Source organism: Acinonyx jubatus, chromosome B4 (genome assembly GCF_027475565.1).
Source record: "Acinonyx jubatus isolate Ajub_Pintada_27869175 chromosome B4, VMU_Ajub_asm_v1.0, whole genome shotgun sequence".
Lineage (NCBI taxonomy): Eukaryota > Metazoa > Chordata > Mammalia > Carnivora > Felidae > Acinonyx > Acinonyx jubatus.
Window position 1 is genome coordinate 128,183,977 of NC_069387.1, and position 25,570 is coordinate 128,209,546.

Genomic DNA, 25,570 nt, shown 5'->3' on the forward strand with positions numbered 1-25,570 from the left:
ATGTGGAGCCTCTTACCCCATCCATTTAAGTCTTAGTTTCCTCATCCAAAAAAAAGATGTATAGTGACATCTACCTCATAGACTTATTATGGAGCTAAAAGGAAGAAATCCATGTAAAATCCCAAACCCCGGCACTGAGTAGGTGTTTAATAAAACACCATGGGGTGCCTGGGTGGCTCAGTCTGTTAAGCATCCAACTTCGGCCCAGGTCATGATCTCAACAGTTCGTGTGTTCGAGCCCTGAGTCTGGCTCTGTGCTGACAGCTCAGAGCCTGGAGCCTGCTTCAGATTCTGCGCCTCCCTCTCTCTCTTCCCCTCCCCTGCTCATGCTCTGTCTCTCTCTCTCTCTCTCTCTGTCAAAAATAAATAAAAACATTAAAAAAAAACCCACCAGTCTCTTTTCCCCTCTTAAATGCAAATGGTGATACGATGGTGCGGTGGGAGGCATAAGGGCTTGGGAATCAGACAGTCCAAGGACTGAGCTGAGCCTTCATCACCTCTCTCAGTCTGTTCGTTCACCTGTCGAATGGGATAATAGCTGCTGCTTTTGAGGATTTCTGAAATTCGTTGAGATAACTTATGTTGAACACCTGCCGCATTCTAGGGTCTGGTAATGCTGTTAGCCATCAATCTGAAATTTAGAAGCCCTATATGTTTCGGCTGCTTGCCACGGGTATAAGCATGAGAGCCTCGCGGGGTCTCTCTGGCCACAGCAGCCGACCAATACACATGCGCCGAATGACTGTCTCTGCTTTTATGTGGCTGGAAGCCATCCTCTGTGGAGGTGGAGGGCACAGGGGAGGGACAGGTAGTGAAATCCGAGCTGTGTGCCAGTGACATCTTGTGGCCCTTGGATGGGTTCCGGGACTCCAGGCCCGGGACACTGCCAGCCTCTCCTCTGTGACTTTGTTCCCTTGGGTTTTGGAAGGGCCAGCCTCCCTTTTCTTCCCAAAGAGCTTGCTGCCATATGGCCGTGTCTTCAGCTGGGCTGGAACCCGGGCGGAACCCAGAGGAGAGCGGCCAAGTGTGCCTGCAGGGGCCCCTCGGAGGCAGCTGCTCCTGTGTCACATCCCAGGCTGCAGAGGCTGCCCCAATTCACTGCCAGGTCTGCTCACCGCCCTCTCACCAGTGACCGGCTTTCCCCTTCCTGGGGAGACAGGTGGCAGCTATATGTGCTTGGTCTCCCTCCACCTCTCTGCCTCCCTGATGGCCACCAGGGCCTGCCTGCCCCTGGTCCTAACAAACAAGACCTGTCCCTGACAGTGGGTATGCTTCCTACCCCCGGCCCAGCCTCTATTTTTCAGAGGGGAGAAGCAACAGAATGGCATGCGGATGGGATGAAAACTTAAGAGAAAAGGGCAGGGAATTCACTCCTAGTGTCAGCTACATGCCTGGCACTTTCCACAAAACATCCTTTAAAATTCTCACGGCCCGCTTGGGAGGCCAGTGTTACTCTTCCCATTCGGATGAGAAAACTGAGTCCCAGAAAGGTGAATAAGGGATCGCCCAGGACACAGTGGCTTCGCTGCCTAGCCAGGATTTACCTTCTATTTGGTCAGGGCCCCCGTTCGGTGCTCATTCCATTAAGGTTTCTCAGACTTGACTAGTGTAGGGGTTGTGTTAAGTGAATAGAATTCCCAAGGCTCTGCGGGATGTCAGATATTTTAAAAATTCTGATGTTTAAAATGTAAAAGCACACTGCTAGGTTGCATGTTTCTTATGCGCACGGCGTAAGAGTTTACAGGTCTCAAACCATTTGTGAAATAGAGACAGCATTACCAGGGAAATACAGAATTGCCGTTACTAATCGAATTCGAATCAAGAGCCCCGATTTAGTGTGATGGGTGACGTTGTTTTGCTCGAGCCTCTTTTGAGTTCATTATGCCTTGGCCGGTGTGTGCCAAGTGATCACTCTGCCTACCAATGAGTTCACTGTGACTTATCTCAAGGACCTGAGACACAAAGACCACCACAGTGTCACCGGACCTCGGCTGCCCATCAACCACGTCTGCTTTTATTCTTTTCCCACTAGTCTGTGACAACGAAGGCAGTGAATTTCCTGCCCAATGATACTGCTCTTGTGACGTAAACGCAACGTCTCCATTTCTCAGATAATTTAAGTGAAAGCGATATTCTGTGAACAGAATATTTCCACTGAACAGATGGCAAGAGAGAAGTTTGCAACGCAGAAGATTTCAAGCTGAGGACCGAAATCACTTGAAAGTGATTTCACTTGAAGTTGTCACTTCAGTGTTGGACATAGTTGCCACCGTAGTGGCAGCTGGATGTGTTTATCAGCCTGTTACAAGTTAAATGGTATCACTCGGGTCATTGCTTTTTTTTTTTTTTTAATGTTTATTTATTTTGAGAGAGAGAGACAGAGACAGAGAGAGACAGAGAGAGAAAGAGCAGTGCATGAGCGAGCTGGGGAGGGTCAGAGAGAGAGGGAAAGAGAATCCCAAGCAGACCCCATGCTATCAGCATGGAGCCAGACGCGGGGCTCGATCTCACGAACGGTGAGATCACGACCTGAGCCGAAATCAAGAGTCTTCCGCTTAACCAACTGAGCCACCCAGGTGCCCTTCAGGGTCATTGCTTTGTATAAAGGCAAGCCCCAGCGCCGAAATGGTGTTCAGAGGGGCCTCTACACAGCTACATAAGCCAGTTATGCATAAGTGGATTTAAAAATATTATTATCCCCTGGAAGACACATCCCAGTGTGTGCATACGCGCGCACGGTGCCTGGACCGTGAGTCTAGGAAGACCGCCGCTCTGGGAAACCCTCCCCTGCCTTCTGTGACTTTGCTCAGATTAGCGCCGCAAAGACAAGTAATTGGACACTCCGCTTTCAGCACAAGCCTTCCAGATCTGTTTGCAGAGGACGAGCAGCTCAGAGAAGCATTCCCTTCCTGGCATGATAACTTAAGGCAGGTGGTCCTCTGGGACGCAACTGAATGACTCTCAACCGAGTGATAGCAAAATCCTCAGTCCGGAGTGAGGCTCACGGTGTAGGGAGAAATGTGTTCACAATGGATACACTCCAAGAGAAAGGATACTGTATTTTTCTCCTTTTCCTTTAAATAACCAATCCCACCTAGAAAACCTCTCTGGCCTCTTCTGCCAGTTCATTTGTTCTGTGGGGTGGAGCGTTAAAGAGCATAGATTCAGGAGCGAGGCTCCCCAAATTCGAACGTCAGCAACACCACTTACTGGCTGTGTGACCTTGGGCAGGTACTTCACCTCTGTGATAGTGCGATTGATAAGAAATATATATTTGGTCGCTGAAATGACCACAATATAGTTCTCCCGTGTATGTGGTCTTGTCCAGGGTTTCTGGCTTTGGGCTCCTGATACCCTGGGAATTGCCCACAGTAAGGGTGAAGGGGGGGGGGGGGGAAATGTCTTTTGTTATGTTAATGAGGCGACCTTTGGAAAGCCCTAAGGTAAGGGTGGGAGTGGCTGCCCAGAGAACCAACCATGTGATTGGAGGGTTGGAACTTACGGTCCCACCTCCCGGACCTCCGGGAAGATGAGGGTGGCTAGAGGTTAAATCAGCCAAAGACCAGGGACTTGGTCTTGACTGTGCAAGGAACCCTCCAGAAAAACCCAAAAGGACTAGGTTCTGGAGCTCCCTGGTTGGTGAACACATAGGGGAGCGGGGACAGTGTTGTCCCTGGAGAGGGGATGGAAGCACCACACCCTTTCCCCAGACCTCGCCCGATGCATCCCTTCATCTGGCTGTTGTCCTTATCCTTCAAGAAAGCCCACTGGGGTCATGGCTCCTCTGGGAAGCCTTCCCCACTCCTAGGAGCTCAGAGTGAGAAGTGCCTGTACCAAGCCCACTCCTGGCTGCTGGATGGGCCTCCCAGCCCAAGCCTGTCTTTTCCGGTCGTATATTTTGTCTTGAAGAATTTCGTATCTTCTGTGATGGGAGTGATTTGAGGACAAAGATGACTTTTGTTTTTGGAGTAAACGTGGCGTGTGAATGAATGACTAATAATGATATTGCACAGGTATTGAGCTCATCCCTGAAACTGATAAAAAGGAAGTCAGGAGAACAGAATGAATTCCATCCCTGATGCCCATATGTGCTGCATATTTAAAAAAAAAATAAATCAGTGATTAAGTAGAGTCTGTGTGTGTGCGCGCACACACACATTCTCTCCAGGAGCCTTTCCTTTCTACTCCATGCACACACAGGTACTGTGACACAGGCCTGTTCCCCACCCTTCCCCACTTGTCTGCTGGGACACTGTCTTACGCATTGTGGCATCACAGACTCGACAAGGCCCTGGCGAATAATAGCTGCTCCGTGAATATTTCTCGAATAGCTGAGTTAAAAAGACAACTTTGTGGCTTTGCAAGGCAAGCCACACGGTTTTCCGTGTTAAGTATGCACATTGGTTCATGTCTTTGCCTATGACAACAACAGTCAAGCAGCAGGTGACATTTACTGAGTACTCGCTATCTGCTGTTCACCCTCCTCAGTGCTTTACATCTGTGATCTCGGTTAACCCTCCAGACGTGATTACAAAACAGGCACCGTCCTCCTTGTTTAGAAACCGGGAAACTGAATCACAGAGAGGTTAAGTGACTCGCCCAAGGTTGCTTAGCTGTGGAGGGGCAGGATTCAGACCTGGCCAGTTGGCTCCGCCTACTTTTCCAGAGTCCCCCCCCCACCACGAAGCCCTGGGCCCAGACCAGGTGCTGCATGAATCACTCCGTCGGTAGTTCCTCCTTGTTAGCATACCCCAGAATGTCTTGGAGGGCTTGTTGAAACACAGACTGTTGGACCCCGGCCCCAGTTTCTGATTGACAGAGTGTTGAGTGAAGCCAGACAGTCTGCCTTTCTCAAGCTAGATGCCGACGGTCTGGGGACACAGTGAGAGCCGTTGGCCCATGTCTGACTTCCTTACCCTTAGAATAGGAAAAGCGAGTTCAGTAAGGTATGTAGACACAAGCCATCTATGAGTGGGGCTGGGTGCCCAAGAAATGCTCCGTGAAAGCAGAAATTCAGCTCTGAAGTTCCAGAGGGAAGAAGGAACACGTTTTAGGCCCCTACTATATGCCAGCCTTGCCCTGGCACTAAATTACTTAAAAGGCAAGGCAAGACATCTTCCTCACTCAGTGTTCGAAATTTGGAGAAGTAACAGAGGCTCACTCCTGGAGAAGGTTTTGAGGTGTTAAGAGTATAGCATTTGGCATTCATATGCTGGGACCAGATTGTCAGTAAGAGTTACAGTTCTGCCCCTTCCTGGGGGTGTGATCTCGGGCATGTGACTTAATTGCCTTGTGCTTAGTTTCCCAATTTGGGAAATGGGGTAACAGGAGTATCTATCTTATCATGTTCATCGTGAGGGTCAAGTGAGTTAGAATAGCACTGTCTGGCCCAGAGCTTGTCAATGACTTTGTCAACTGTTAGTTAACGCAGAAAGGGTGAGATTCAGGCCAATGAAAGGGAGCTGGACTGAGAGTCTAGGGAACTGTTTATAAACTGATTTAATAATAATATCGATGATGATGATAGTGGTAGTAATAATAATAATTGCTATTAGTATTATTCATTGAGACATTTGTGGGTCAGTCACTATGCAAAATTCTACTGAGTTCTCTTAGTAATCTCAGTTGTTACTTCTGCTGTCTGGATGGGGAGACTGAAGGTCTGTGGGGTTAATCCCCGTAACACTCTGCGTGACCTTGGGCAGGTTGCCTACCCTCTCTGGGCCTCCAAGATGGGATTGACCTTGATGTTCTCTAAGGGCTATGCTGCTCCTGTGACTGCTCACCCCAATCATTAGGACACATCAGTTCTTAAAGCCTTGGCAATCCCCGGAGTGGGGAGCTCCTCTCCTTTGCGTCTTGGGTATCAAAGGAACAAAGTCCCTGGAATTCTAGACACCTCACGAATCGTATCTGCCATACAGCTCCTTCCAACGCTAGGCGTCCGTATGGGAGGTGGCAGGGATGGCCCAAGGTGAAGCTGTGAACCAGGAGGAGGCTTCTTGGCACCTTGTCAGCTCCCCCCCGCCCCACCCCCTCCAGTGGTGGGGGCAACCGCTGTCCTTTATGCAGCACTGACTGCGGGCCCGGTGCCACGTGTCCTCCCCTTGAGCTCCCTGAGCCCGGTAGCAAGCCCGGGAGGTGCAGAGTTTCCCTTTCACAGAGGAGAATACAGGCCCAGAGAGAGAGGTCAGGCTGCTCACCCAAAGTCACCCAGCTCAAGGGTCAGAGTCAGGATTGGAATCCAGATCTATCTGCCTCCCAAGCACATTACCAGTGACCACCACCCTAAACTGTTTCTCTGGTCTCTTTCTTCCTCTTTCCCCTGATTCCTAGTCCTTCCTTCCTTCTGCAACTCACCCTCCCCCCTACCCCCAACCTGCTCCTAGTGTCCCTGGAAAGGTCTGATAAGTGCCTTCTAGGTACTAAGAAGCAGTAAAGACATCCAACCCTCACACTCTGATTTGGTAGATCTGGGGTGATGTGCCCTCTTGATTGTAAACCACAGTCCCTTCTGGATCTAACCTTCTTTGAGGCTAGGATCCTAAATGTGTTCAGAAGGGACTCCTGCAGCCCCACTAGCTGGAGGAAGTCCCGGGTGTGATGCTGCAGCACATTTCAGCCACGCAGCTCCAATCTGTTCTTTATACAGAAGAAAGAGCACTGGATATGGAGTCTGAAAACGCATTCTGGCTCTCCCAATTACTCACTGTGTGACCTTGGGCAAGCCCTGTCCTCTCTCCGCACCTCATGGATAAGAGGATTCTGGGCTCTATAATTTTGAGGTCACATTCTGCCTTCACGCTGCCTGGAGGGCAGGATCCTTCAGGGCAGGGCACTGGCACCCCCCATTTGCCTCGGTAGGTGTCCCTAAGGTCTAGAGAGCACCTCTCACAAGCTCTGTGCTCCGTAAATACGGTAGAATGGGTGAATGGCGCTCCTAAGCATTGAGTGGGCTGCTCCATTCTGCAAACTGTAACATATTAGATCCAGATAATCACCAAGACGGTAGCTAATCTCCGTTCCTAAAAGAAACCGTATTATGTTTTGTCTGATTTGATAACATAGCTCAGCTTTGGGGAAATTTTTGTTTATCTTTAGCCACAGTTAAGGAAAAAAATTTTTTAAGCAAAACCTTCTGAAAGTAATTTGACTACAGGGGTTTTTCTACCTCTAGTCGTTTTCTTGGAGAAAAGCAAAAAAGGCAAACAAGCGGCTACTTAGTAATAGGCAATGCTGTTTGGGAATTTAAAGGGACAGACATGAAGAATTTAGCAGAGTGAGCTAGCTGCCCCTGAAAACCTGGTTATAAATTTGCGCTGACAGCTTTACAATTGGCGTCAACTGTAGACCAACCAAGAGCTCCAAATTCTAATCCTATTTCTGATCTTGACTTGTTTTGGTCTCTGAAATGAGTCACTAAAATGCTAGAACCAAGCTTGCTCCTCTGGCAAAGGATGACAACATCGACCTACTTCATTCTTGCCTCTTGTTTGTTTCTCTTTTCCTTTATTTGTCTTTTTATGGAATCATCTGATCCGTATCACTCTTGCCCATTTTTATTCTCTTCTTCCTTCCCCCTTTTGCATCTTTATCCCCGATTCCTCTGTCTTATTTTTTTTTAATTAGATGAAATGTGGAGTTGGAAGATAGAAACTATCAGGCTTTTGTTAGTGTGTTTCCTTCTTCATCAATGAGGACAATGTGTACAGAAGATCTTGTGGATTTCACTGCAAAGGCAGCTGAGAACTGTAACCAATCAGGAGAGAGCTTTCTCAAGAGCTCCAGAAATATTTTGGTTTTCATCTACTCACTATTTTGCTTTTGAAACCAGATTCCCAGCCCTTTGCCAGAGTTCCTGGCTCCAGTGTTAAAAGGTGCCCCTTTGTGCAAGCAGAAAAGTTACAGTTGATTAAGAGTCTGCAGCTACAGCTAAGACATCTCAGCCTTGGCCTTGGCCAGAGGGAGGACTGGCCCCAAAGATGGTCCATGCGTGTGTGAGGAAGGCATTTATTTGGTGCAAGCTTTTGTCAAGGATGACTTCATTTAATTATGGTATAATTCTGCAAGCTGGTGTCCTTTTACAGATGGGGAAACTGAGGTTCAGAGAGGGTAGATGACCTGGCCAGGGCCGCATAGATAGGAAGTGACCCAGCCCTTCTGACATCCTAAGCTTGTTTCCATCAGTTAGTCTCCTTTCCGCTCAGTGGTGCTGCCTCCTGGCATCAGGCTTGAGATGAGCTGATTGCTGCGGGATGGGAAGGGACTGGGAATCGGGTGAAAGCCCCTCACACCCACTACTGCCTTCCCGGGAACTGGGGCCGGTGGGTGGGGGTGGGTGGGTAGGTATGAGTGGGGGTGGAGGCTGTGGCCCTGGAAAAGTGGGAGGGGCAACGGGCTCAGGGTGGGGCTCCTGTGGGGTGTATGTGTGTGGAGAGAGAGAGAGAGAGAGGGAGAGAGGGAGAATGATAGAACCAGGATAAATATGTAACTAGGTGTTTGCTTCCAAAATGAAAATAGCGTTATGATTTATTTCTGATTTTAAAAGCAAGGCATGCTGGTGGTAACAAATTTAGTCTGCACAGAAAGGAAGAGTAAAGGAAGTGAAACCAGCCTATAATTCCACAGACTAGAAAGAACCATGACCCGAAGCTAGGCTTTGAGTTCTGCATTCCAGGGCTTAGCTACCTTAAATTCACCTCAGTCTTGCCCGTTGGCGAGTTTCCATGGAGACCACCAAAAAACGGCTAATATGAATAACTCTGATTTTTGAATTTTGGACTCACTTAGGGGTAGCTGGGTTGATGTCACCTGATAATTCCTTTAGGGTTTATTTTCTCTAAGATGAATTTTAAAACTCGCAAAATATGGTTAGCTCATTAAAAGTCATGCTTTCAAAAACGAACCATATGAGAAAAATTTCGATATGATGTTTAGACAAAAGGGGACGTAAAATTGGGCATCCAACATGATCTGAGCCTGGATTAAGATGTGTATCTAGGGGCACCTGAGTGGCTCAGTTAAGCGTCTGACTTCAGCTCAGGGCATGATCTCACAGTTCAAGGGTTCAACGCCCCCCCCAGCAGGCTCTGGGGCTCTGTGCTGACAGCTCAGAGCCTGGAGCCTTCTTCAGACTCTCTCTCCCTCTCTCTCTGCTCCTCCCCTGCTCACACTCTGTGCCTCTCTCTCAAAAATTAATAAGCATGAAAATGAAAAAAAAAAGACGTATATCCATATTCACAGAAAAAACAAAAGAATTTGCAGTAGTCCTCTTAAAATGTTACCTCCTAAAATGTTATCAATGTGAATTATTTTAATTGTTTTCTTTATATTTTTCTGTATTCCTGAAGTTTAAAAAATTTTTTTTGAATGTTTATTTTTGAGAGAGAGAGAGAGAGAGAGAGAGAGCTCAAGCAGGGGAGGGGCAGAGAGAGAGGGAGGCAAAGAATTGGAAGCAGGCTCCAGGCTCTGAGCTGTCAGCATAGAGCCTGATGTGGGGGTGGAACTCTGGAGGTGGAACTCACGAGCTGTGAGATCAGGACCTGAGCCGAAGTCAGATGTTTAACTGACTGAGCCACCCAGGTGCCCCATGTATTACTTTAGTTTTTATAAGGGGCATGTTTTGCTTATACAGTCAAAGAATAATATGCTATTTTTAAAAAAGGATAGATGCTTGGGGACAAGATGTTTTTGAAATAAACAGTGACTAGTATGTGCAGAGACAAAATAAAGCAGGGTATTAAGCAATTTCCTGTTGACCTTAATCAACATTCTAGCCTGGATGGATGTTGGAGAAAGAGGTGGGAGTCACTGGCTGAGGGAATGTTCATCTGAGTTTCTGAAATATTCATTTCCTGCAAATCCTCTACTCTGCAGCCATCTCCAATGGAAATGCCAGTTAAAATGAGCAAGAGAAAGATTCTGTCTGTAGGAGCCCTGAAAGCCCTCATTTAGAGTTAGGGTTCTGCTTTCCCAGGGAGACTGGTGGTTTTACCCATGGACATCTGCCAGAAATCAAACAAAAGGGACAGGTAGGAGAAAATAGTCTGTAATTTCGGCTCTATGGATGTATGTCATGTAGTAAATTTCCTCAGCTTGGTGTATGTTTCTGGTATGAAACTATCAAAAACTGCCACGATAGCGCCCACTGTTTGGGGCCACCGGCAGGGACACTGTGAGCCCAAAGATCCCTCCTGGGTGGAGCTAACAAGCTTCTCCAGCCTCCCATTGCTCTGTCCTTTCCAAATGAGTGGTAAAGACAACAATAAAAACCAAGAATCCTTAAATCTCAGGGGAGAGTGGAGAGGTGAAGGGAGGTCTGTTTTATGGCACACCTTCAATAAAAAAGATTTACAGGTAAGTCATTTTCTCTTCTTTCTAGGTGTTATATTGAGAGGGTCCAGTAAACTAAACCCCAGAGAGAGCTTGGTATAAATAAAAAAATCCGACAACTGTCAAAACAAATAGCAACCAATCAGAAATACAACGTTGAGGGAAGCTCCAGTTCTCAAATAATTTAGAGAAGTGTTAGCCTGTTACAGCAAGAGTAAAGACTTAAAGGGACCTTGGGAGGCAATTTAGGATGTCTCCTGAATCTCAAACTTGGAGATTTGATTGAGAGAAATGGGTAATACAGGTCTAGTTTTCTCTCTAAGGAATAATCAAAGCTCTAAGTATCAGTGAAGAATACAGTCTTTCATTCGTTCACCTGGCAGTCACCGAGTGCCTTCTCTGGACAGGCTGTGAACTGGGTGATGGAGAAGCAGAGTGGAAGGACACAGACCCATCCCCATGGACCCCAGAACATGGAGGGAGGAGCCATAGCTATCGTGCAGGGTGTTCTATACAGGGATAGAGGTAAATGCTGGCTGTTATTGTGGGAGAGAGAGGAGAAGCAACACTGTGTGTGTGTGTGTGTGTGTGTGTGTGTGTGTGTGTGTGTGTGTGTGAGCTGATGATTGGCAGAACTGAATTTGAAAGACACAAAAAGTTAGGCAGGTAAAGGGAGCCGGGTGATAAGTATATAAGCCAATAAAGATACAATAGTCATTTGTTCATTCATTCATTTGACACATATTGAGCTCCTACTGTGTTCCAGGCACTTTCCCAAGAACTGAGTGAACAAGACAGACAATGCCCTTGCCTTCAGAGTGCTTATAATCTAGGGACCAGGCAAAGAACTGGTAAGCAACAAATCCACGAAGAAGAGGCTTTCAAAGAGTAACGTGTTGTGAAAATATAAGAAAGTATAATGTGATCTGAGGGTGTGGTGGGCCTGAAGATGGCCAAGGACCATCTCAGAGAGATTACCTTCCATGCTGTGCCTTGAGTCATCAGTCCAAAGCTCCAGGGAAGAATATCCAAGGAGGCGGGAACAGCAAGTGTAAGGGTTAGAACTTGGTGTCCTCAAGGATCAGAAGAAGGACAATGAATGAGGGGGACAGTGGAAGGGGAAGGGGGTGTTGTGGTCAGAGAGGTAAGCAGGGGCCAGATCATGTAGTGCCTGTGGGCCCTTGTGAGGACTTTTAAGAATTGTTTGTAAGGGGTGTGTGTGGGTAGGTAGACCAGTTGGTCAGCTATGGTGATAGACCCTGGTGGGAAGCCATGGTGGCCTGGGTGGAGGTCGTAGTTGTGAACTTGGTCAGAAGATGACAGTTTGGGATTATGTTCTGGAGGTAGAAGCAACAGTTTCTATGGAAGGATTAGAAAAGTGAGGGGAGAAGGAAAGAGGAATAAAGGATACCTTCTGGGATGCTTTTGCCTGAGCAGTGGGTAGATGGTGGCTATTTATAGAGGTGGGAAGAGGAAGTTTGTTTGTTTTGTTTGAAGGGGGGGGCAGCAGGCATGGCATAAACCCACGTTTATGGACAGGGATGAGAGATGGCAGGAAGGGCAGGCAGAGGTCTTGAAGGATCCCGTTGGCCCCATGAGAGCACCACATACAACACCAAAGCCTCAGGTAGTCAATGAAGACTTTTGCAACCGGGGCGGTGGGGAGGGGGGTGGGTTTAACACTGTCTGGTTTCATCGTTTGAAAGATGATGAGCTTCCAGTGTAGGTGTTTGCTTGGGGGGAGGTGGCAGGAAGCAGAGATTAGTCAAGATGCTGTCGTAATAGCGCAGGTAGAGCTGGCGGTAGGTGAAGTAAGGGGGGACGGAGAGAAGGGACAGGTTCTTGAGCTATTCAGCGCGTAGAAGATGCGGGACACAGTGTCTCATTAGATGTGCGAGGTAGATTGTGAACACTCATTTTATGGGTTCCATGGAGTTCATGGATGGTTTCTGTTTACTGCAATGCAGCACAGAGCGTGGGGAGGGTTGAGGAGGTGAGGAGTTAAGTTATAGACTCGCAGATGTGTGTTATAGTCAAGTTATAGACTCGCAGATGTGTGTTATAGTCAAGTTATAGATTTGCAGATGTGTGTTGCTTCCCTCGTAGGCATTTGGCTCCTCCTTCTTCCCTGCCCCTCCTTCAGCACAGTCCTGTCCTTCAGGGGAAGCTGACCCAGCGCCCAGCTCCAGGGGTGGTCCCCTGTCTAGGCAGGTAACTCACCCCCGCCAATGAAAGTGGTCATGTGACTCACTTGGGCCAATGGGATGGGGGGCCAGGTTTCCGAGGGCTTTTGGGAAAGCAGCTTCATTGCTTTCACCTGAGAGTGTCTGGAAGCAGCCCAGCCTGGTCGCCTGGATGTGCAGTCCCAAATCGCTGCAGCTGTCTAGCCACCTCTCTGAGGATATTGAGACCCAGGCAGACAGGCTGGAGCTGCCGAGTTATGTGAGGAAGCTGTTTGCATGTCGTGCAGCCTGTTTGCATTTCCCTTACTGGCAGCTCGGAGCATCTGGACAGATACAAGGGCCAGTGGGACATCGGGTGGAGATTTCCAGCAGGCACGTGGGCATTCTGTGTGGGCCTGGAGCTCAGGGTAGAGTCTGAGGTGGAAAAAGAACTCTAGCTCGCACTCCTGAGGGTTGGTGTGAATAGGATTGTTTTCCTATTCAAATAAGACTTAAAAAAAATTTTTTTTTTTTTTTAACGGGGAGGGAAGTGGAGTACTGGAAGGAAAAACTTCCTTGAAGAGTGCTCCGTGGTGTGGTAGTGTAGGGGTGGCTTATGGCACCTCTTTAATTAAAAATCTGAAGGAGAGATGCTAATCATTAGAATGATTCAGACACTGTTCAAAGAGAAGCTGAATGACCTATTTTCTGAGATTTCTTTAAAAGTGGAAATTCATTTTGTGTTCGTTGCCCCAGACGACCTCTAAGAGATGGAGACTAGCCCAGAGGAAAGAAGATGGGAGCTTTGGGGTCTGGCACCCACAAAGGCCAAGTCCAGATTTCACACTTAGGAGCTGAATTCTTTCTCTCCCTGAGCCTCTTTGTGAAGCGCAGAAAACCAGTCCCCTCCCTCCCCCAAGGTGGTCCTGTGAATTAAATTGGAAGTTCCTATAACGAGCTAGTACTGTGCCTGGAAGATAGTAGTGGGGCGGGGAAGGGGGAGAGGGAGGAGGGGGAGGTGCCCCTTCTTCCCATTCTCTCTCCATCTGTCTCCCATAAGGCTTTTTTTAAAAAGTATTCTATTATAACTTTTAAAAATGTTTATTTATTTTTGAGAGAGAGAGAGAGCCTGTATGAGCGGGGAGGGGCAGAGAGAGAGGGAGAAAGTATCCCAAGCAATTTCCAAGATGTCAGCACAGAGCCCGTCTTAGGGCTCAAACTCACGGGACCGTGAGATCCTGACCTGAGCTGAAACCAAGAGTTGATCTCTCAACTGACTGAGCCACCCAGGTGCCCCGCTCTCATAAGGAGAGTTCCTTATTTCCAGCATCCTCCGCTGACGGACGTGGTTACCAGTGAGCTCTCCTTGTCAGATCTGACAGTTTGTTCACATCTTCCTCGATCAATCACTGGGCACTTGAACTGGCCCATCACTCTCCTTGAATTTCCTCACTTGCCTTTGGCATCCCCAACCCTGAGTTTGGTTCTCTTCCTGCCCCTGTGGCTACTCCTTTCTGTCTTTGTTGGCTCCTCATCATCTTCTAGATGCTAAGAGGTAGAGCGCCCTGGGACTTGATCTTCAAGCCCCCACCTCTAGCATCTCACCCCTCAAGTGGTCTCATCTCAGCCGAAGCAGGAAGCCCAACACCCTTACCGTGGGCCATCAGCCTCTGCCAATCTGCCCCTCCCAGTTTCCTCTGCTGCCTCCTACCATTGTCCCCCGGCTCACCAGAACTCCTTGCCGTTTCAGGAAAATGCCCTGCACCCTCTCTGTTCAAGCCTCCTCACTTACTGTCCCCTCTGGCATGGCGTCTCCCTACCTCACTTGTCTCAGGTCCTTGTTCCAATGTCACTGTTTCAGAGAAACCCTCCCCGGCACCCTGGATAACCTACCGTCAGGCTTCATCCTCTCTCCTGAACCTGCTGTCACAGCGCTCAGCACTGCTTAATGCATTATATATTTATTTGTACATCTCCCCCATTAGAATGTCACCTCCTTGAGGTCAGAGATCTTGTTTTAGGCACAGAATCTCCAGCTTCTGAAATGGTGTGTGGCACAAAATGGGCTCTCAGTAAATCTTTGTTGAATGAACGCGTTCACTGAGGATTATGGCTATAGCCATTACCAATGTCATTATTTTCCCCAACTTTAAGATTCTACTATATATGCGTGCAAAGAGGGAGTGCCAGTTGACTTCCCGACATCCCTCTTGGTTTTCCAAGTCCAGTGGATGCTCTGTAAATGGCTTACATGGGAACAGATCCAAACAGAATTACTGATGCTCAGGGGCCTCAGATCACCACACTGCTGGGCCTCCTGTACTTCCTAAAAAGCCATCCTGAGCGATATGGTTAGACAGCCACTTAGACATGTCTGTTTTGGAAGCAGTCGTCTGACCTATGGTGGGAACGTCAAATGAAACAGAAACATTCTGACGTTTTAAGAGCTTTAATTTACTCACGATAAAAGCCATGGCATCTGAATATGTCAAGTTTATAAGGCATAGACTTCAGAACAGGAATGTGCCTACCTAATGTGAGGGCATGTCAGAGAATTGATTGACTTGTTGAAGGAGGACACCAGGAGCATCTTTGGAAGACACAGAAGATGTATCTGGAAAATATATCTGAAAGTCGGTTTTAGGGTGAACCTGTCATGCTCGCTAGCAGTGTGAAGTTAGGTTATAAGTGTAATCGAACAATTGCCAAGGTGATTCAGGCAGATGCATCTCAGAGGCCCCGAAGGACAGCACCCCCATGACCGTTGTCGATCAGTGGGGTGTAGTAGAGAAAGCATGGACTTTGGAGTGACACAGACCGGAGTATGTATCCTAGCTCTGCTGTGTGACATCAGGTAAGTTACTTAACATCTCTGGGCTCTGGTTTCTCCTGTCACGTGGCAGAGACTACTATGAACCATCCCATCTGTTTTCCTGGGAGCCCAGCACTCAGCCCGACTGCATTTCTGAGCCTTCCTCGCAGCTGGGTATGATCTCGTGCCTGAGTTCTGGGCCGAGGAACGTGATGAATGCCATGTGTGTTGCTTCTGAGCGTAGCCCGTAAGAACCTCTCAGGGGCTCTCTGTCACGCTCTTTGCCCTTCTGGCCTGAGGCAGAGGAGCCTGGGAACTCCAGAAGCCATGTGCCATGGAGCCACAAGACCAGAAGGCATAGGTCCCTGCATCAGTGCCTCTAGGAGAGCCGCCTGTTTGGGACTTTGAGTGACTGAGAAACCAGGTGTCGACGAGAAAGACAGTTTTGTGTTTCCTGCCCCTGGGATTTGGGGGTTCAGTTGTCCTCTCAGATACTACTTCCCTAATAAATGAGGAGAAACATTTTTGTTTTTGGAGACTTGAAATACGTTTTGTGTTTGAAGCTCCCAGAACACGTCTTGATGTGCAGCAAGGGATCGATACTGGTTCTTACGATCCTCTTGCCTAGTTAATCTACGTGGCCATCCCACATTGGCCCTCAGAGGGTTTTGTTGGCCCTGGGGGGAGTATCAAGAAGTATAAAACATAGTCCCGGCTCTCGAATTCTAGGCACGGACGACGAGGAAAAACAGTTACGCTCTAAGTATATACACAGTAGTCTCCCCTTATGCGTGGTTTTGCTCTCTGCGGTTTCTGTGACCCGCTGTCGACCTCGGTCTGGATGCACACGGACGGCATGTCAGGTCAGTGATAGCCTAACGCTGTGTCACATGCCTGCGTCCTTCACCGCACCTCACCTCATCAAGTAGGCAATTTATCATCTCCTGTCATCACAAAAAGAAGGGCGACTACAGGACAATAAGATGTTTTGAGAGAGAGAGAGAGACCCCATTCGTGTAACTTACTGTCCTATATATTGTAGATTGCTATGACTGTTCTATATTATTAGTCGTTGCTGTTAATCTCTTATGGTGCCTAATTTATTTACATTTTAAAAAGGTTTTAATGTATATATTTATTTATTTTGAGCAACCTCTGTGCCCAGCGTGGGGCTTGAGCTCACCACCCCAAGATCAAGAGTCTCACGTTCCACCGACTGAGCCAGCCGGGTGTCCCTTAGGTGCCCAATTTATAAGTTGAACTTTATCATAGGTATGTAGGGACAGGAAAAAACATAGTATATAGAGGGTTCAGTACTGTCTGCAGTTTGAGGCATCTACTGGGTGTCTTGGAACGTGTCCCCACAGGGAAGGGGGACTACATAGATCCTAAAATATCAGACCTCTGAAGGACAAGAATGGAGTGTCTCTAGGATCAGCCATTAGAATTCAGAGGAAGAAGTTCCCTTTGGTTGGGCTCGTTAGGGAAGACTTAACAAATCAGCAGGTATCAGGAGAGATTGGTTACGTGGGCCACCACAAATTGTGGTCGACTAAAAAATTTCTGTTTCATTTCAGACACATGAGATATTCAGTCTCTTAGCACTTATCTGTTGCTAGCCATGTTAGCAAGGTAGGCTATTAGAAAAGTAACCTAGAATATGGAAAAGCTGTAAATTAGGACAAGGGTGTTCATTACTGGGACACTTAAAATGTCAAATGATCAGAAGCGACCCAGATGTGAAGTAGTGGGAAACGGCTGAGGCAGATCAGGGCTCCTCCTTTTGATGTAGTCTGTCCCTGTGAAACTTCATCGTTTCCGCCTGCATAGGGTGGCTACTCCATCTGTGACTTTGGACCTGACTGCTCCCAACTCCACGCCCGTATCTCTAGCTGCCCACAGGGTGTCTCCGTTTGGGTGTCTCCAAGACATCTCAGACTCAGTGTCTCCAGCCTAAGCTTAGGAGTCACACACTGTCCCCACCCCTCTGCCAGGCCCCTCCACTGTCTGGCATCTCCTGCCTTGTCATCTTTGTGATGAAGAAGTTGTGAGAATCAGGATTCTAGACATCTCTTTTAAAGCCATCCTCTTCTCTTTATCTCTGCCGCTGCCCCCCGGGCTGAGCTGTCATTTCTATGTGCCTGGACTGTGGCTCACCGGTCCTCCTGCAGGCAACTTCAGCTCTTCTCCAGTCTTTTCCACCTCATCTCTGAGCATTCGCCCCAGCTATTTCCTTGCCCTGAAACTCCTCAGTGACTTCCCACTGCTTTTATTTTTTGAAGTTTATTTATTTATTTTGAGAGAGAGGGAAGGAGGTGGGGCAGAGAGACAGAGAATCCCAAGCAGGCTCCGCACTGTCAGTGCAGAGCCTGATGCAGGGCTCAAACTCAAGAACTGGGAGATCATGACCTGAGCTGAAAAAATCAAGAGTCAGTTGCTTAACTGACTGAGCCACCCAGGTGGCCCCCCACCCTCGCCACTGCTTTTAGAACAAAGACCCAAATCCCTCACTTGGGCCGCCGTACCTCCTTGTCTGAGCCTTGCCTGTCTCTCCACCTTCTTGTCCTGCTGTTCTTCTCAACTCCTTCCCCACAATCCAGCCACGGGCCATTGCTCAGCTCTTCTCTCTGCTCCGAATGCACTGTCCAAACCCACTCCCCCGCCTCCAAACGCACAATTGCCAGGCTCGCCTTTGGCATATCCTCCAGATGCCCTGGACCCATCACTCAAGGTAGCTGTCCATGGTTCTGCATCTAGGTCAGGTTCCTCTGGGACCTGCTTTGTAGCTTACACACAGCCTGGGCCAAGGAAAAGATGGCTCAGGGGCCTTCTGGATGGTGAGAAGCCAGGTGTTAAAAAACATTTGTCACTGATGATGCAGCGTGGGTACCTCCCTTTCTACAACTGAGTGTGAGACCATGGAACGTAGTTCTGATACCGAGTTTGAACCAGGGCTAGTCATTTCGTGCCAAAAATATTTACCATGTGCTGGACACTGTGCTCTTTCCCCTGCTCCCCGGGAGCTTGCCATTTGTTGAACACATTTCAGAAATCTGGGTATCAGGAGAGCAAATCTGTCTTCAGGGAACTCCCGCGAATGTGTTTTATTTCCTTGAGTAAGACATTTCATTTTCTGGGTCTCAGTTTTAATAACAGTCCTTGCTGACTGCCCCGTGGTGACGGGGGCTGGCGTTCATGCTGCTAAAATACTTGGACACCTTCAGGCCTTGGGTGTGGTGCAGAGGACAAGTCGGGCTTTGAATCTGAGCAGTTGAAAGTGCGACTTTCCCAAGACCCTTCCTTCATCCCTGCCGCCCCCCCCCCCCCCAGAGGACCTGTGCTATTCAACCAGAGAGCAGAGCAGGTCCTGGCTGGCAAGGACCCAGGGATTAATGTCCAGGGCGTTAACATCATAATTGGCCCGGCTTTGAAGGCGGCAACATCTGCTGTGTGAGGCCCTGATGCCAGAGCCCACGTGGCACCTCCCGGCTGGCCAGGACCCCCTGTCTTGGGAGGTTGGGAGGCAGCCGGGGTGGCCTGACGGCTGTACTTAGCACACGCTCCATGGCTACTGTCAGGTGTTGAAAAGCTCTCATTAGGGCCAAGGAATTGACTTGTGTCCGGGGCTTCTCAGGAAGGCAGTGGGGACCCACGGGAAAGGCTTTGTGCTGGGAGGCGCCCAGGGACTGGTAATTGAGTTACTGGTAAAGTACTGAGGCGCCATGGCCATGATAAGTATTAGCGGCGTGAGGCTGGCAGACTATTGCAAGGCTATTCTGCACTTTTCCTTTGGCATGGAATACTTGGAGATTAATTCTTTCTTGAAAAATATTTACTGGGGCAGTAGAGCCCGGTATTCAGGAGGGCAGTGGGGAAGTCGGACCACCAGTATCTGGAGGTGGCAAAGGGAGAAGATCACCATGCCCCACACCGTGGCATGCATTGTCTCAGCAACAACATTCCTGGGACGCCTTGTTTTCCGGATGAGGAAACTGAGGCTCCAGCAGATTGGATGGCCTGATGACACAGTCATAAAAGATAGATTATGGATTAGAATCTTATCTGTTTTCAGGCCCCCACTGCCCTGACTACATCATGGGTGCGTTTGTGGACACGGCCCAGTTAGGTCCATATAGTTTCCTTTGCTCAGTTTCCTGCTTCCAAAAGAGCTCTCAAATGCATCCACTTCCTAACGCTTCTGGCCCAAGCAGCTCTTATCTGCATGACTGCAGCCTCCTAACCAGCTTCTCTGCTCCCCTTTGCCTACCGAGTGGGAACAGATCTCAGGATGTCACTTGCATGCTTCCCATCCCTCGAAGGGTTGCCATTGCCATGAGGCTGGATTCCAAAATACTTAACAAGGCCTGAAAGGCCTCCCCACCCCCACCCCGCCCCATGTCTCCTTCCATCTCTGGACCCTTGGCTGTACCCACATAGTCTTCCTGTACTTTCTGGAAGGCTCTACGCACTTAATCCTGCCTTTGGGCCCTCACATATGCCATTCATTCTGCCCGAAACTCTTCCCTGACTTTTTCCTGGGTGACTTCTAGTCAAGTTTGAACATTTCTTCCTCAGAGAACATTCCTGTCTACCAAAGCCCTCTCCTTAGTGTCCCCACTCTCCCTTCTTCACTTGTTAATTATTTGCAAATATTTTTTTCTTCTGTGACTTTGCTGGCTGCTTGCTTTGGTCTTGGTCTTTTCTCTCCCTCTGTTTTATGAGCTCCTGGAGGTTAGGGACCAGGATGGCTCTGTTCCCACAATCTCCCCGCATCAAACACAGTGCCCGGCACTCAGTGCATTTCCAATAAGCACATTTTGTGTTTGTTGAATGAATAAATGGTTCTCAAAAACTGTTGGCATTGTCTCTGACAATGTAAGTGCATGTGGCATATTTATATCAGCCAGTTCATTCTAAGGCAATTTTCATCCATTTATTCATCCATGTGTCATTTCCATCAACATTTACTTAGTACCAACTGGATGCTGGGGATGCAAAACTGAACAAGAAAAGTTGCCAGCCCTCCAGTAACTTAGTAACTTGGGGGTAGGGTGGGGCGGTGGAGACAGAGCCTGAGCTGAGTCAGGTGTGGGTGACTGGTCCTCCAGTTACTCAGTGTGTGACCTTGGGCAAGTCACTTGTCACTTCACTTCTCCGAGCTCTGTGCGGGCGGCTCCTCTGTAAAATGGAGATAAGCAGACACATCTTGCAGGGCTATTCTGATGCGAACACGAATGAGCTAAAGTGCGTAAAAGCAGAGCTCAATAAAGAGAAGATGTTATTTTTATTTTTATTAGCTGGGTGGGGCATAAAGGGGGAGCCAGGTCATCTACCTGGTGGGGGGGGGGAGGGGAATTAGAGAGGCTCCAATACATGATGAAGTGCCTTTGAGGCAGGGTGGGTAGAGGTGGGGGCTTGTTGTGTGACAACAGAGGGACTTTTGGGGGGGATCTGGATTGCGGTGTTTTGAAAATGAGCATCTCCTCATGTCTCTCTCCCAGGGGTGGAGGAGGGGGGCGCACACCACCTTCCCTTCTTCTGAGAATAGTTCAGTTTGTCTTTGGAAAGCCCGAATGCACCACGCCTCCCCCACTCTCGTCCCTGTTCCCATGCTGTCCCCTTCCCCCCGCCACCCCGACCCAGCTGCCAAGCCTATACCTCTGTTTCCCCTTTCCTCTCAAAACTCAGAAGAAAGGAGGATTGGAAGCATCTCTGTCATCCATCCAGTGAAATTAGGAGCTGGCGGCTGTGGTTCTATTGATCACCACTCTCCCCTCCCAACCTCCGGGACACTTGTACCCAGGATGGACAAGGCAGGGATACGAGACTTAGCAACGACTTGGAGATGGATGGGGACCCGGAGGCCACCTCATGTGGCCTCCATCCTGGCAGCGCCCTTGAGGAGGGGCCCTGGTGGACACTCTCTCCAATGTGCCCCAAGGTCATGTCAGTGGGGGCCAGTTTCAACGTGTATCAGTGGTGTGAACTTCAGTCTCTAAGCCCACAATTCAGTAGAAAAACACTGCAAAGTAAACATCTCTTCAAGGAAGAAGTGGCAGGATATTGAAGGGTTGGGGCTCTGGGAACCTCACCGCCGGGATCTACATTCCAGCTGTGTCATCTTGGACTGATGAACACAGCTCAGCCTCAGTTTCCTGATCTGTAAAATGGGAATGATAATGATAGTTCCTTCCTGGGAGTTATTATGGGGATCGTTGCAATAACAAGGGGGGAGCCCTTAGAACACTGCCACGTCCAGAGTGCTAACATGGTACGTGTTGACCGTTATGATTAAGACTTGGTGGAACCCCGCCGAAGCAAAGGCTGGAGTGAGATGACAAGGGCCCAGAAAAATCGCCAGCCTCCCTAAATCCCTCTTTCTGCTCTCTGAGGACTCAAATGCCTTCGCCAGGGAGCAGTACCTTTCACTGCGTGGCAACAGAGAAGCTTGTGGCAGAGTAAAGAGAGCCAGGCCTCTGCAATGGGCAGCCTGTGGGACTCTCAGCAATCACCCAGCCATGGGTAATTACCTACCCTCGCTGCACTTCTGTTTCCTCACTTGCCGGACCGGGACCCCCGTCTCCACAAGAGAGGGTAGGACCTGACATCTCAGCATCACCTCTTCTGGTTCGCTCTTGTCCAGGCCACCTCAGTGACTGGTTACTGCTGCTGTCTCCTGACGGGCCTCTGTCTCCCTGTTTGTCCCCATATAGGCACCATATAGCTTTCCCCATATAGTTTGTCCCCATATAGCTTTCAGAAGCTTGCTCTGAAAACCCAAGTCAATGAACTTCCAATGTCGCTGCTTTCCTTAGACCCTCCAGTGGCTTCCAATATCCCCGAGTGGGTAACTCTCATCCTGGCCTACAAAGCATGTCTCTCCCATTCACTCGGCTCCCTCCCATGTGCCTCCTGCTGGGAACACCCCAGGGCCTTTGCTCATGCTGTTCCCGGGCCCTCAGCCTGGAATGTGTTTCCCCCAGATAGCAGCATAGCTCATTCATTCTGCCCAACTGTCCCCTCCTCTGAGAGTCCCCGCACGGCCACCCTATCTCTCACGGCATTTCCTTTTGGGCGCTCCCTGTCCCCTTCCCCTGCTGGATATTTCTGCACAGCACTTATCAGGGCTTGACAAACGTTTATGTATTTGTTAGTCTATTGCTTTTTTTTTTTCTTCTCATCAGGCTGCAGAGCCCAGAGAGGGGAGGATCCGACTCTTTGATCTCTGCTGGATCTCCGGCACCCGGCACAGTGCCTGGCTGGGTGTAGATAGTAGTTTTTGAATGAACAAGTGCAGAGTGTGTCCAGGGATTAACATTGTGAAAATGGGCCTGGTCCATTGTAGGTGTTTGATAAAGGTGAGTTTTTAATCCCTTCATTATCAAACTAGAAAGAACACTGGAAAAGCAAATACCCTTGGGAGGGGCAACACGTTGATTTCAATTCACCCGGGATTCCTGCAGAGGGGAGGACTAAGCTGGGGGGTGGGAAGGAAGGCAGGCCCAGGGCCCCAGCCACTCTTCCCTTGCTAAGCAGTTTTGCCTCTGGCCAGCTTTGTTTATGCCTGTGTAGGATGATTCTCCAGGCAATTGAATTGAATTACCCTTTTCATTCTAATAATCTGAACAGAATTCAGATGTGGTATTTGATGATGTCTTGTCTGTTGAACGACCGCAGGACTGCCTGGCACGTTGCAGCAAACGACCATCAACTTGAGGACCGCCGTGCCTCCACCAAAGTGCCAATATTTCCGTGGAAAATCCCGGTCATTTACAGTTTATGTCTCAAAAATGAATTTTTATTTCATTGGCTTAATCTTTAGAGTTATCAGAAACGTGTGTTTATTCCCAGGGAGACTTCAAATGCAGGATTCTTGTAACAAGACCAGAGCTGGAAGATTTCCTGAAGTGGGGGAAAGAAAAGCTCTCCCTGCCTGGCTGGAATTGCTGTGTGTATGATGCCCTGCAGAGAGAGAGAAGAGAGCAGGCTGGATGCCTTCCAAAAATCAGAAGGGAAGCTGATTCCTGCTTGGGAGGGTGTTAAAATCTTAAGGGCAAGGCCAACAGACCGAGGGGAGAAAGTGAAGGAGAGAGAGAAATGTGTGAGCATCTTTTCCATTTTTTTTTTTTTTTCTGTTTTCTTACAGCCAAATGCCTGGAAACCTGCGGCATCCGGCAATTCCCTGGCCTTGGCGTATAGTAAGCACTCAGGAAACGTAAGTTAAATTGGAGTTGAATTTGGCTGATGAGGGTTTGGAGGCAGTGTGAGCTGCTGTGATCTGATTTGACCAAGTCTCTCCTTGCACTCCCATCCCCCTGGTGCATTCATATTGTCTAATAATCTGTCACAAATAGCAACAGCACTGAAGCCTTTCACTGTGTCACAGGGAAGGATCCAGCCCTTCCCAGGGGATCTCCCCTGGCACAGGAGCCGGCCCAGCTCTGCCCACACACTGGGTCTCTGAGTCAGAAGGGCATGTTTTTGCAACCAATTTTACTACTCTTGTTTCTATCCCATTGGTCAAACCCTGCTAGCTTTTTTTGGGAAGGGGTCTGCACCAGCTGAGATCCCAAGATTAGTTATATTGATAAGGAGAAATTTCTCTGACCAGCCTCCCATCCCGCTTCCTCATTTTCTGCCCTTAGACAACTCGAGAAAGATAGACTGCACTGTAAACAGCATCATCACTGAAACATCTCCTGGCAAGAGCTCTTGGAATCATAGATAATTAGTGAACTTGTAGCAGCCAGCTAACTCAGCACCAATGCAAAGCTACTCGGTTAGTCACCGTAGTATCTCCAAGTAAAGGGATTACTCCAAGCATCAGTTATGGACAGATGCGACTGACTTGTACTGTCCCAGTCTTTTGTGGGCATAGCAACAAACAAACCAGACCAAACTCTTTGCTCACTTGTGACTTATATTCTAACGATCCACATTTGTCTATCTATCTTATGCAGTGACCTGAAATGACACAGACAATAAAATTACAAAAAAAAATATATCAGGATCAAATAATATGTCAATGAGAAGGGAAGATCAGCATCAGAGGAGAAGAAATACCACTAGGCAATTCATAGGGTCCTATCGAGCTGCCAATGCCAAGTGGGAGCTTTGGTCTGAAGCTCCCTGCCGGCCAAGGTAGAGAGGGAAAGTATATCCGTCACACGAGTCTCATTTGTTCAGAAAGGGATATCGGTACTTTCCCTATTTCTTCGTATAATAAAATCCATTATCTAATCATACGACCTTATTTAAGCCTTAGAATGATCCTTTGACTCAACTATCATTCATCTTAACCCCATTGTACAGATGGAAAAACTGGGGCTTAAAAAGCTGTGTACCTTTCCCAAGGTCTTATCTGGGAAGTAGCAGAGGTGAGGTGAATTTTCAGGCAGTCTAACTTCAGAACCAGTGCCCTTAACCACATACGGTTGGCCCTTGAACCACGCAGTCAAAAATCTGAGTATACCTTTCAACTCCCCAGAAGCTTAACGACTAATAGTCTACTGTTGACTGGAAGCCTCACTGATAACATAAACAGTTGATTAACACAGTTTGTATGTTATATGTATTATATACTGTATTCCTAGAAGAGGAATATGTTAGAGAAATGGAAATGTTAAAGAAAAGAAAATGTTAAGAAAATGCTAAGGAAGAGAAAACACACTTACAATGCTGTACTGTGTATGTGTGTATACATACATGTACTGTGTGTGTGTGTGTGTGTGTGTGTGTGTGTGTGTACGTAAGGGGACCCACACAGTTCAAACCTGTGTTATTCAGGGTCGACCACTTCACTGTCTCTCCCCCAGCGCAAACTGAAAAAGTACATGAATGGCCCTTGAGCAAAAGCCTAGTTGCCCTGGGAGATGGTCTCCTGCCAGAGATCTGGGAGGAAAAAAAGAGAGAGGCACGTCCATGTGAAGTGGGAAAATAACAGTGGGTATGAAATTCATCAGCTTCTAGGCCCAAGACATCCCAAGAATGGGAAAACCAGAGCTGTTAGGTCCCAGGTTCGAGACGGCCCGGGCTAAACTAACCTGATAATCTTGTACCCATTTCCTGTTGTCATAAAGGCAGAAATAAGTGAAAAACAATCCCCGCTCGGTTGGCTCTGCCTGTTCTCAGGCTCCAGCCTTGCGAGAGAGCCTCAGTAGGTCTGAAAGAGGGGCTGTAGTGCTGGGGTAAGCAGTCGGGAGGCGCTCTCCAAGGTGCTGAAGCAAGAGGCTCTTCCTTTTCTTTCCAGATTGGCTGCTTGCCT

At 48.4% G+C, this 25,570-nt stretch overlaps 1 protein-coding gene and 1 long non-coding RNA gene across 11 annotated transcripts in view; one reads left to right on the forward strand and one right to left on the reverse strand.

The window, feature by feature from the left end:
• Positions 1–25,570, forward strand: part of LOC106981062 (uncharacterized) — a 109,976-nt gene that overhangs the window by 64,346 nt on the left and 20,060 nt on the right. For 5 of the 10 annotated variants that reach the window (XR_008300492.1, XR_008300493.1, XR_008300489.1 and 2 more), the window contains 3 exons: positions 20,998–21,900; positions 22,491–22,664; positions 23,158–23,521. This is a non-coding gene — a long non-coding RNA (uncharacterized LOC106981062). The remainder of the gene's footprint in view (positions 1–20,997; positions 21,901–22,490; positions 22,665–23,157; positions 23,522–25,570) is intronic. The other 5 variants (XR_008300490.1, XR_008300491.1, XR_008300494.1 and 2 more) reach the window with 5 other exon arrangements.
• Positions 1–25,570, reverse strand: part of CACNG2 (calcium voltage-gated channel auxiliary subunit gamma 2) — a 111,364-nt gene that overhangs the window by 38,600 nt on the left and 47,194 nt on the right. The window lies entirely within an intron of this gene.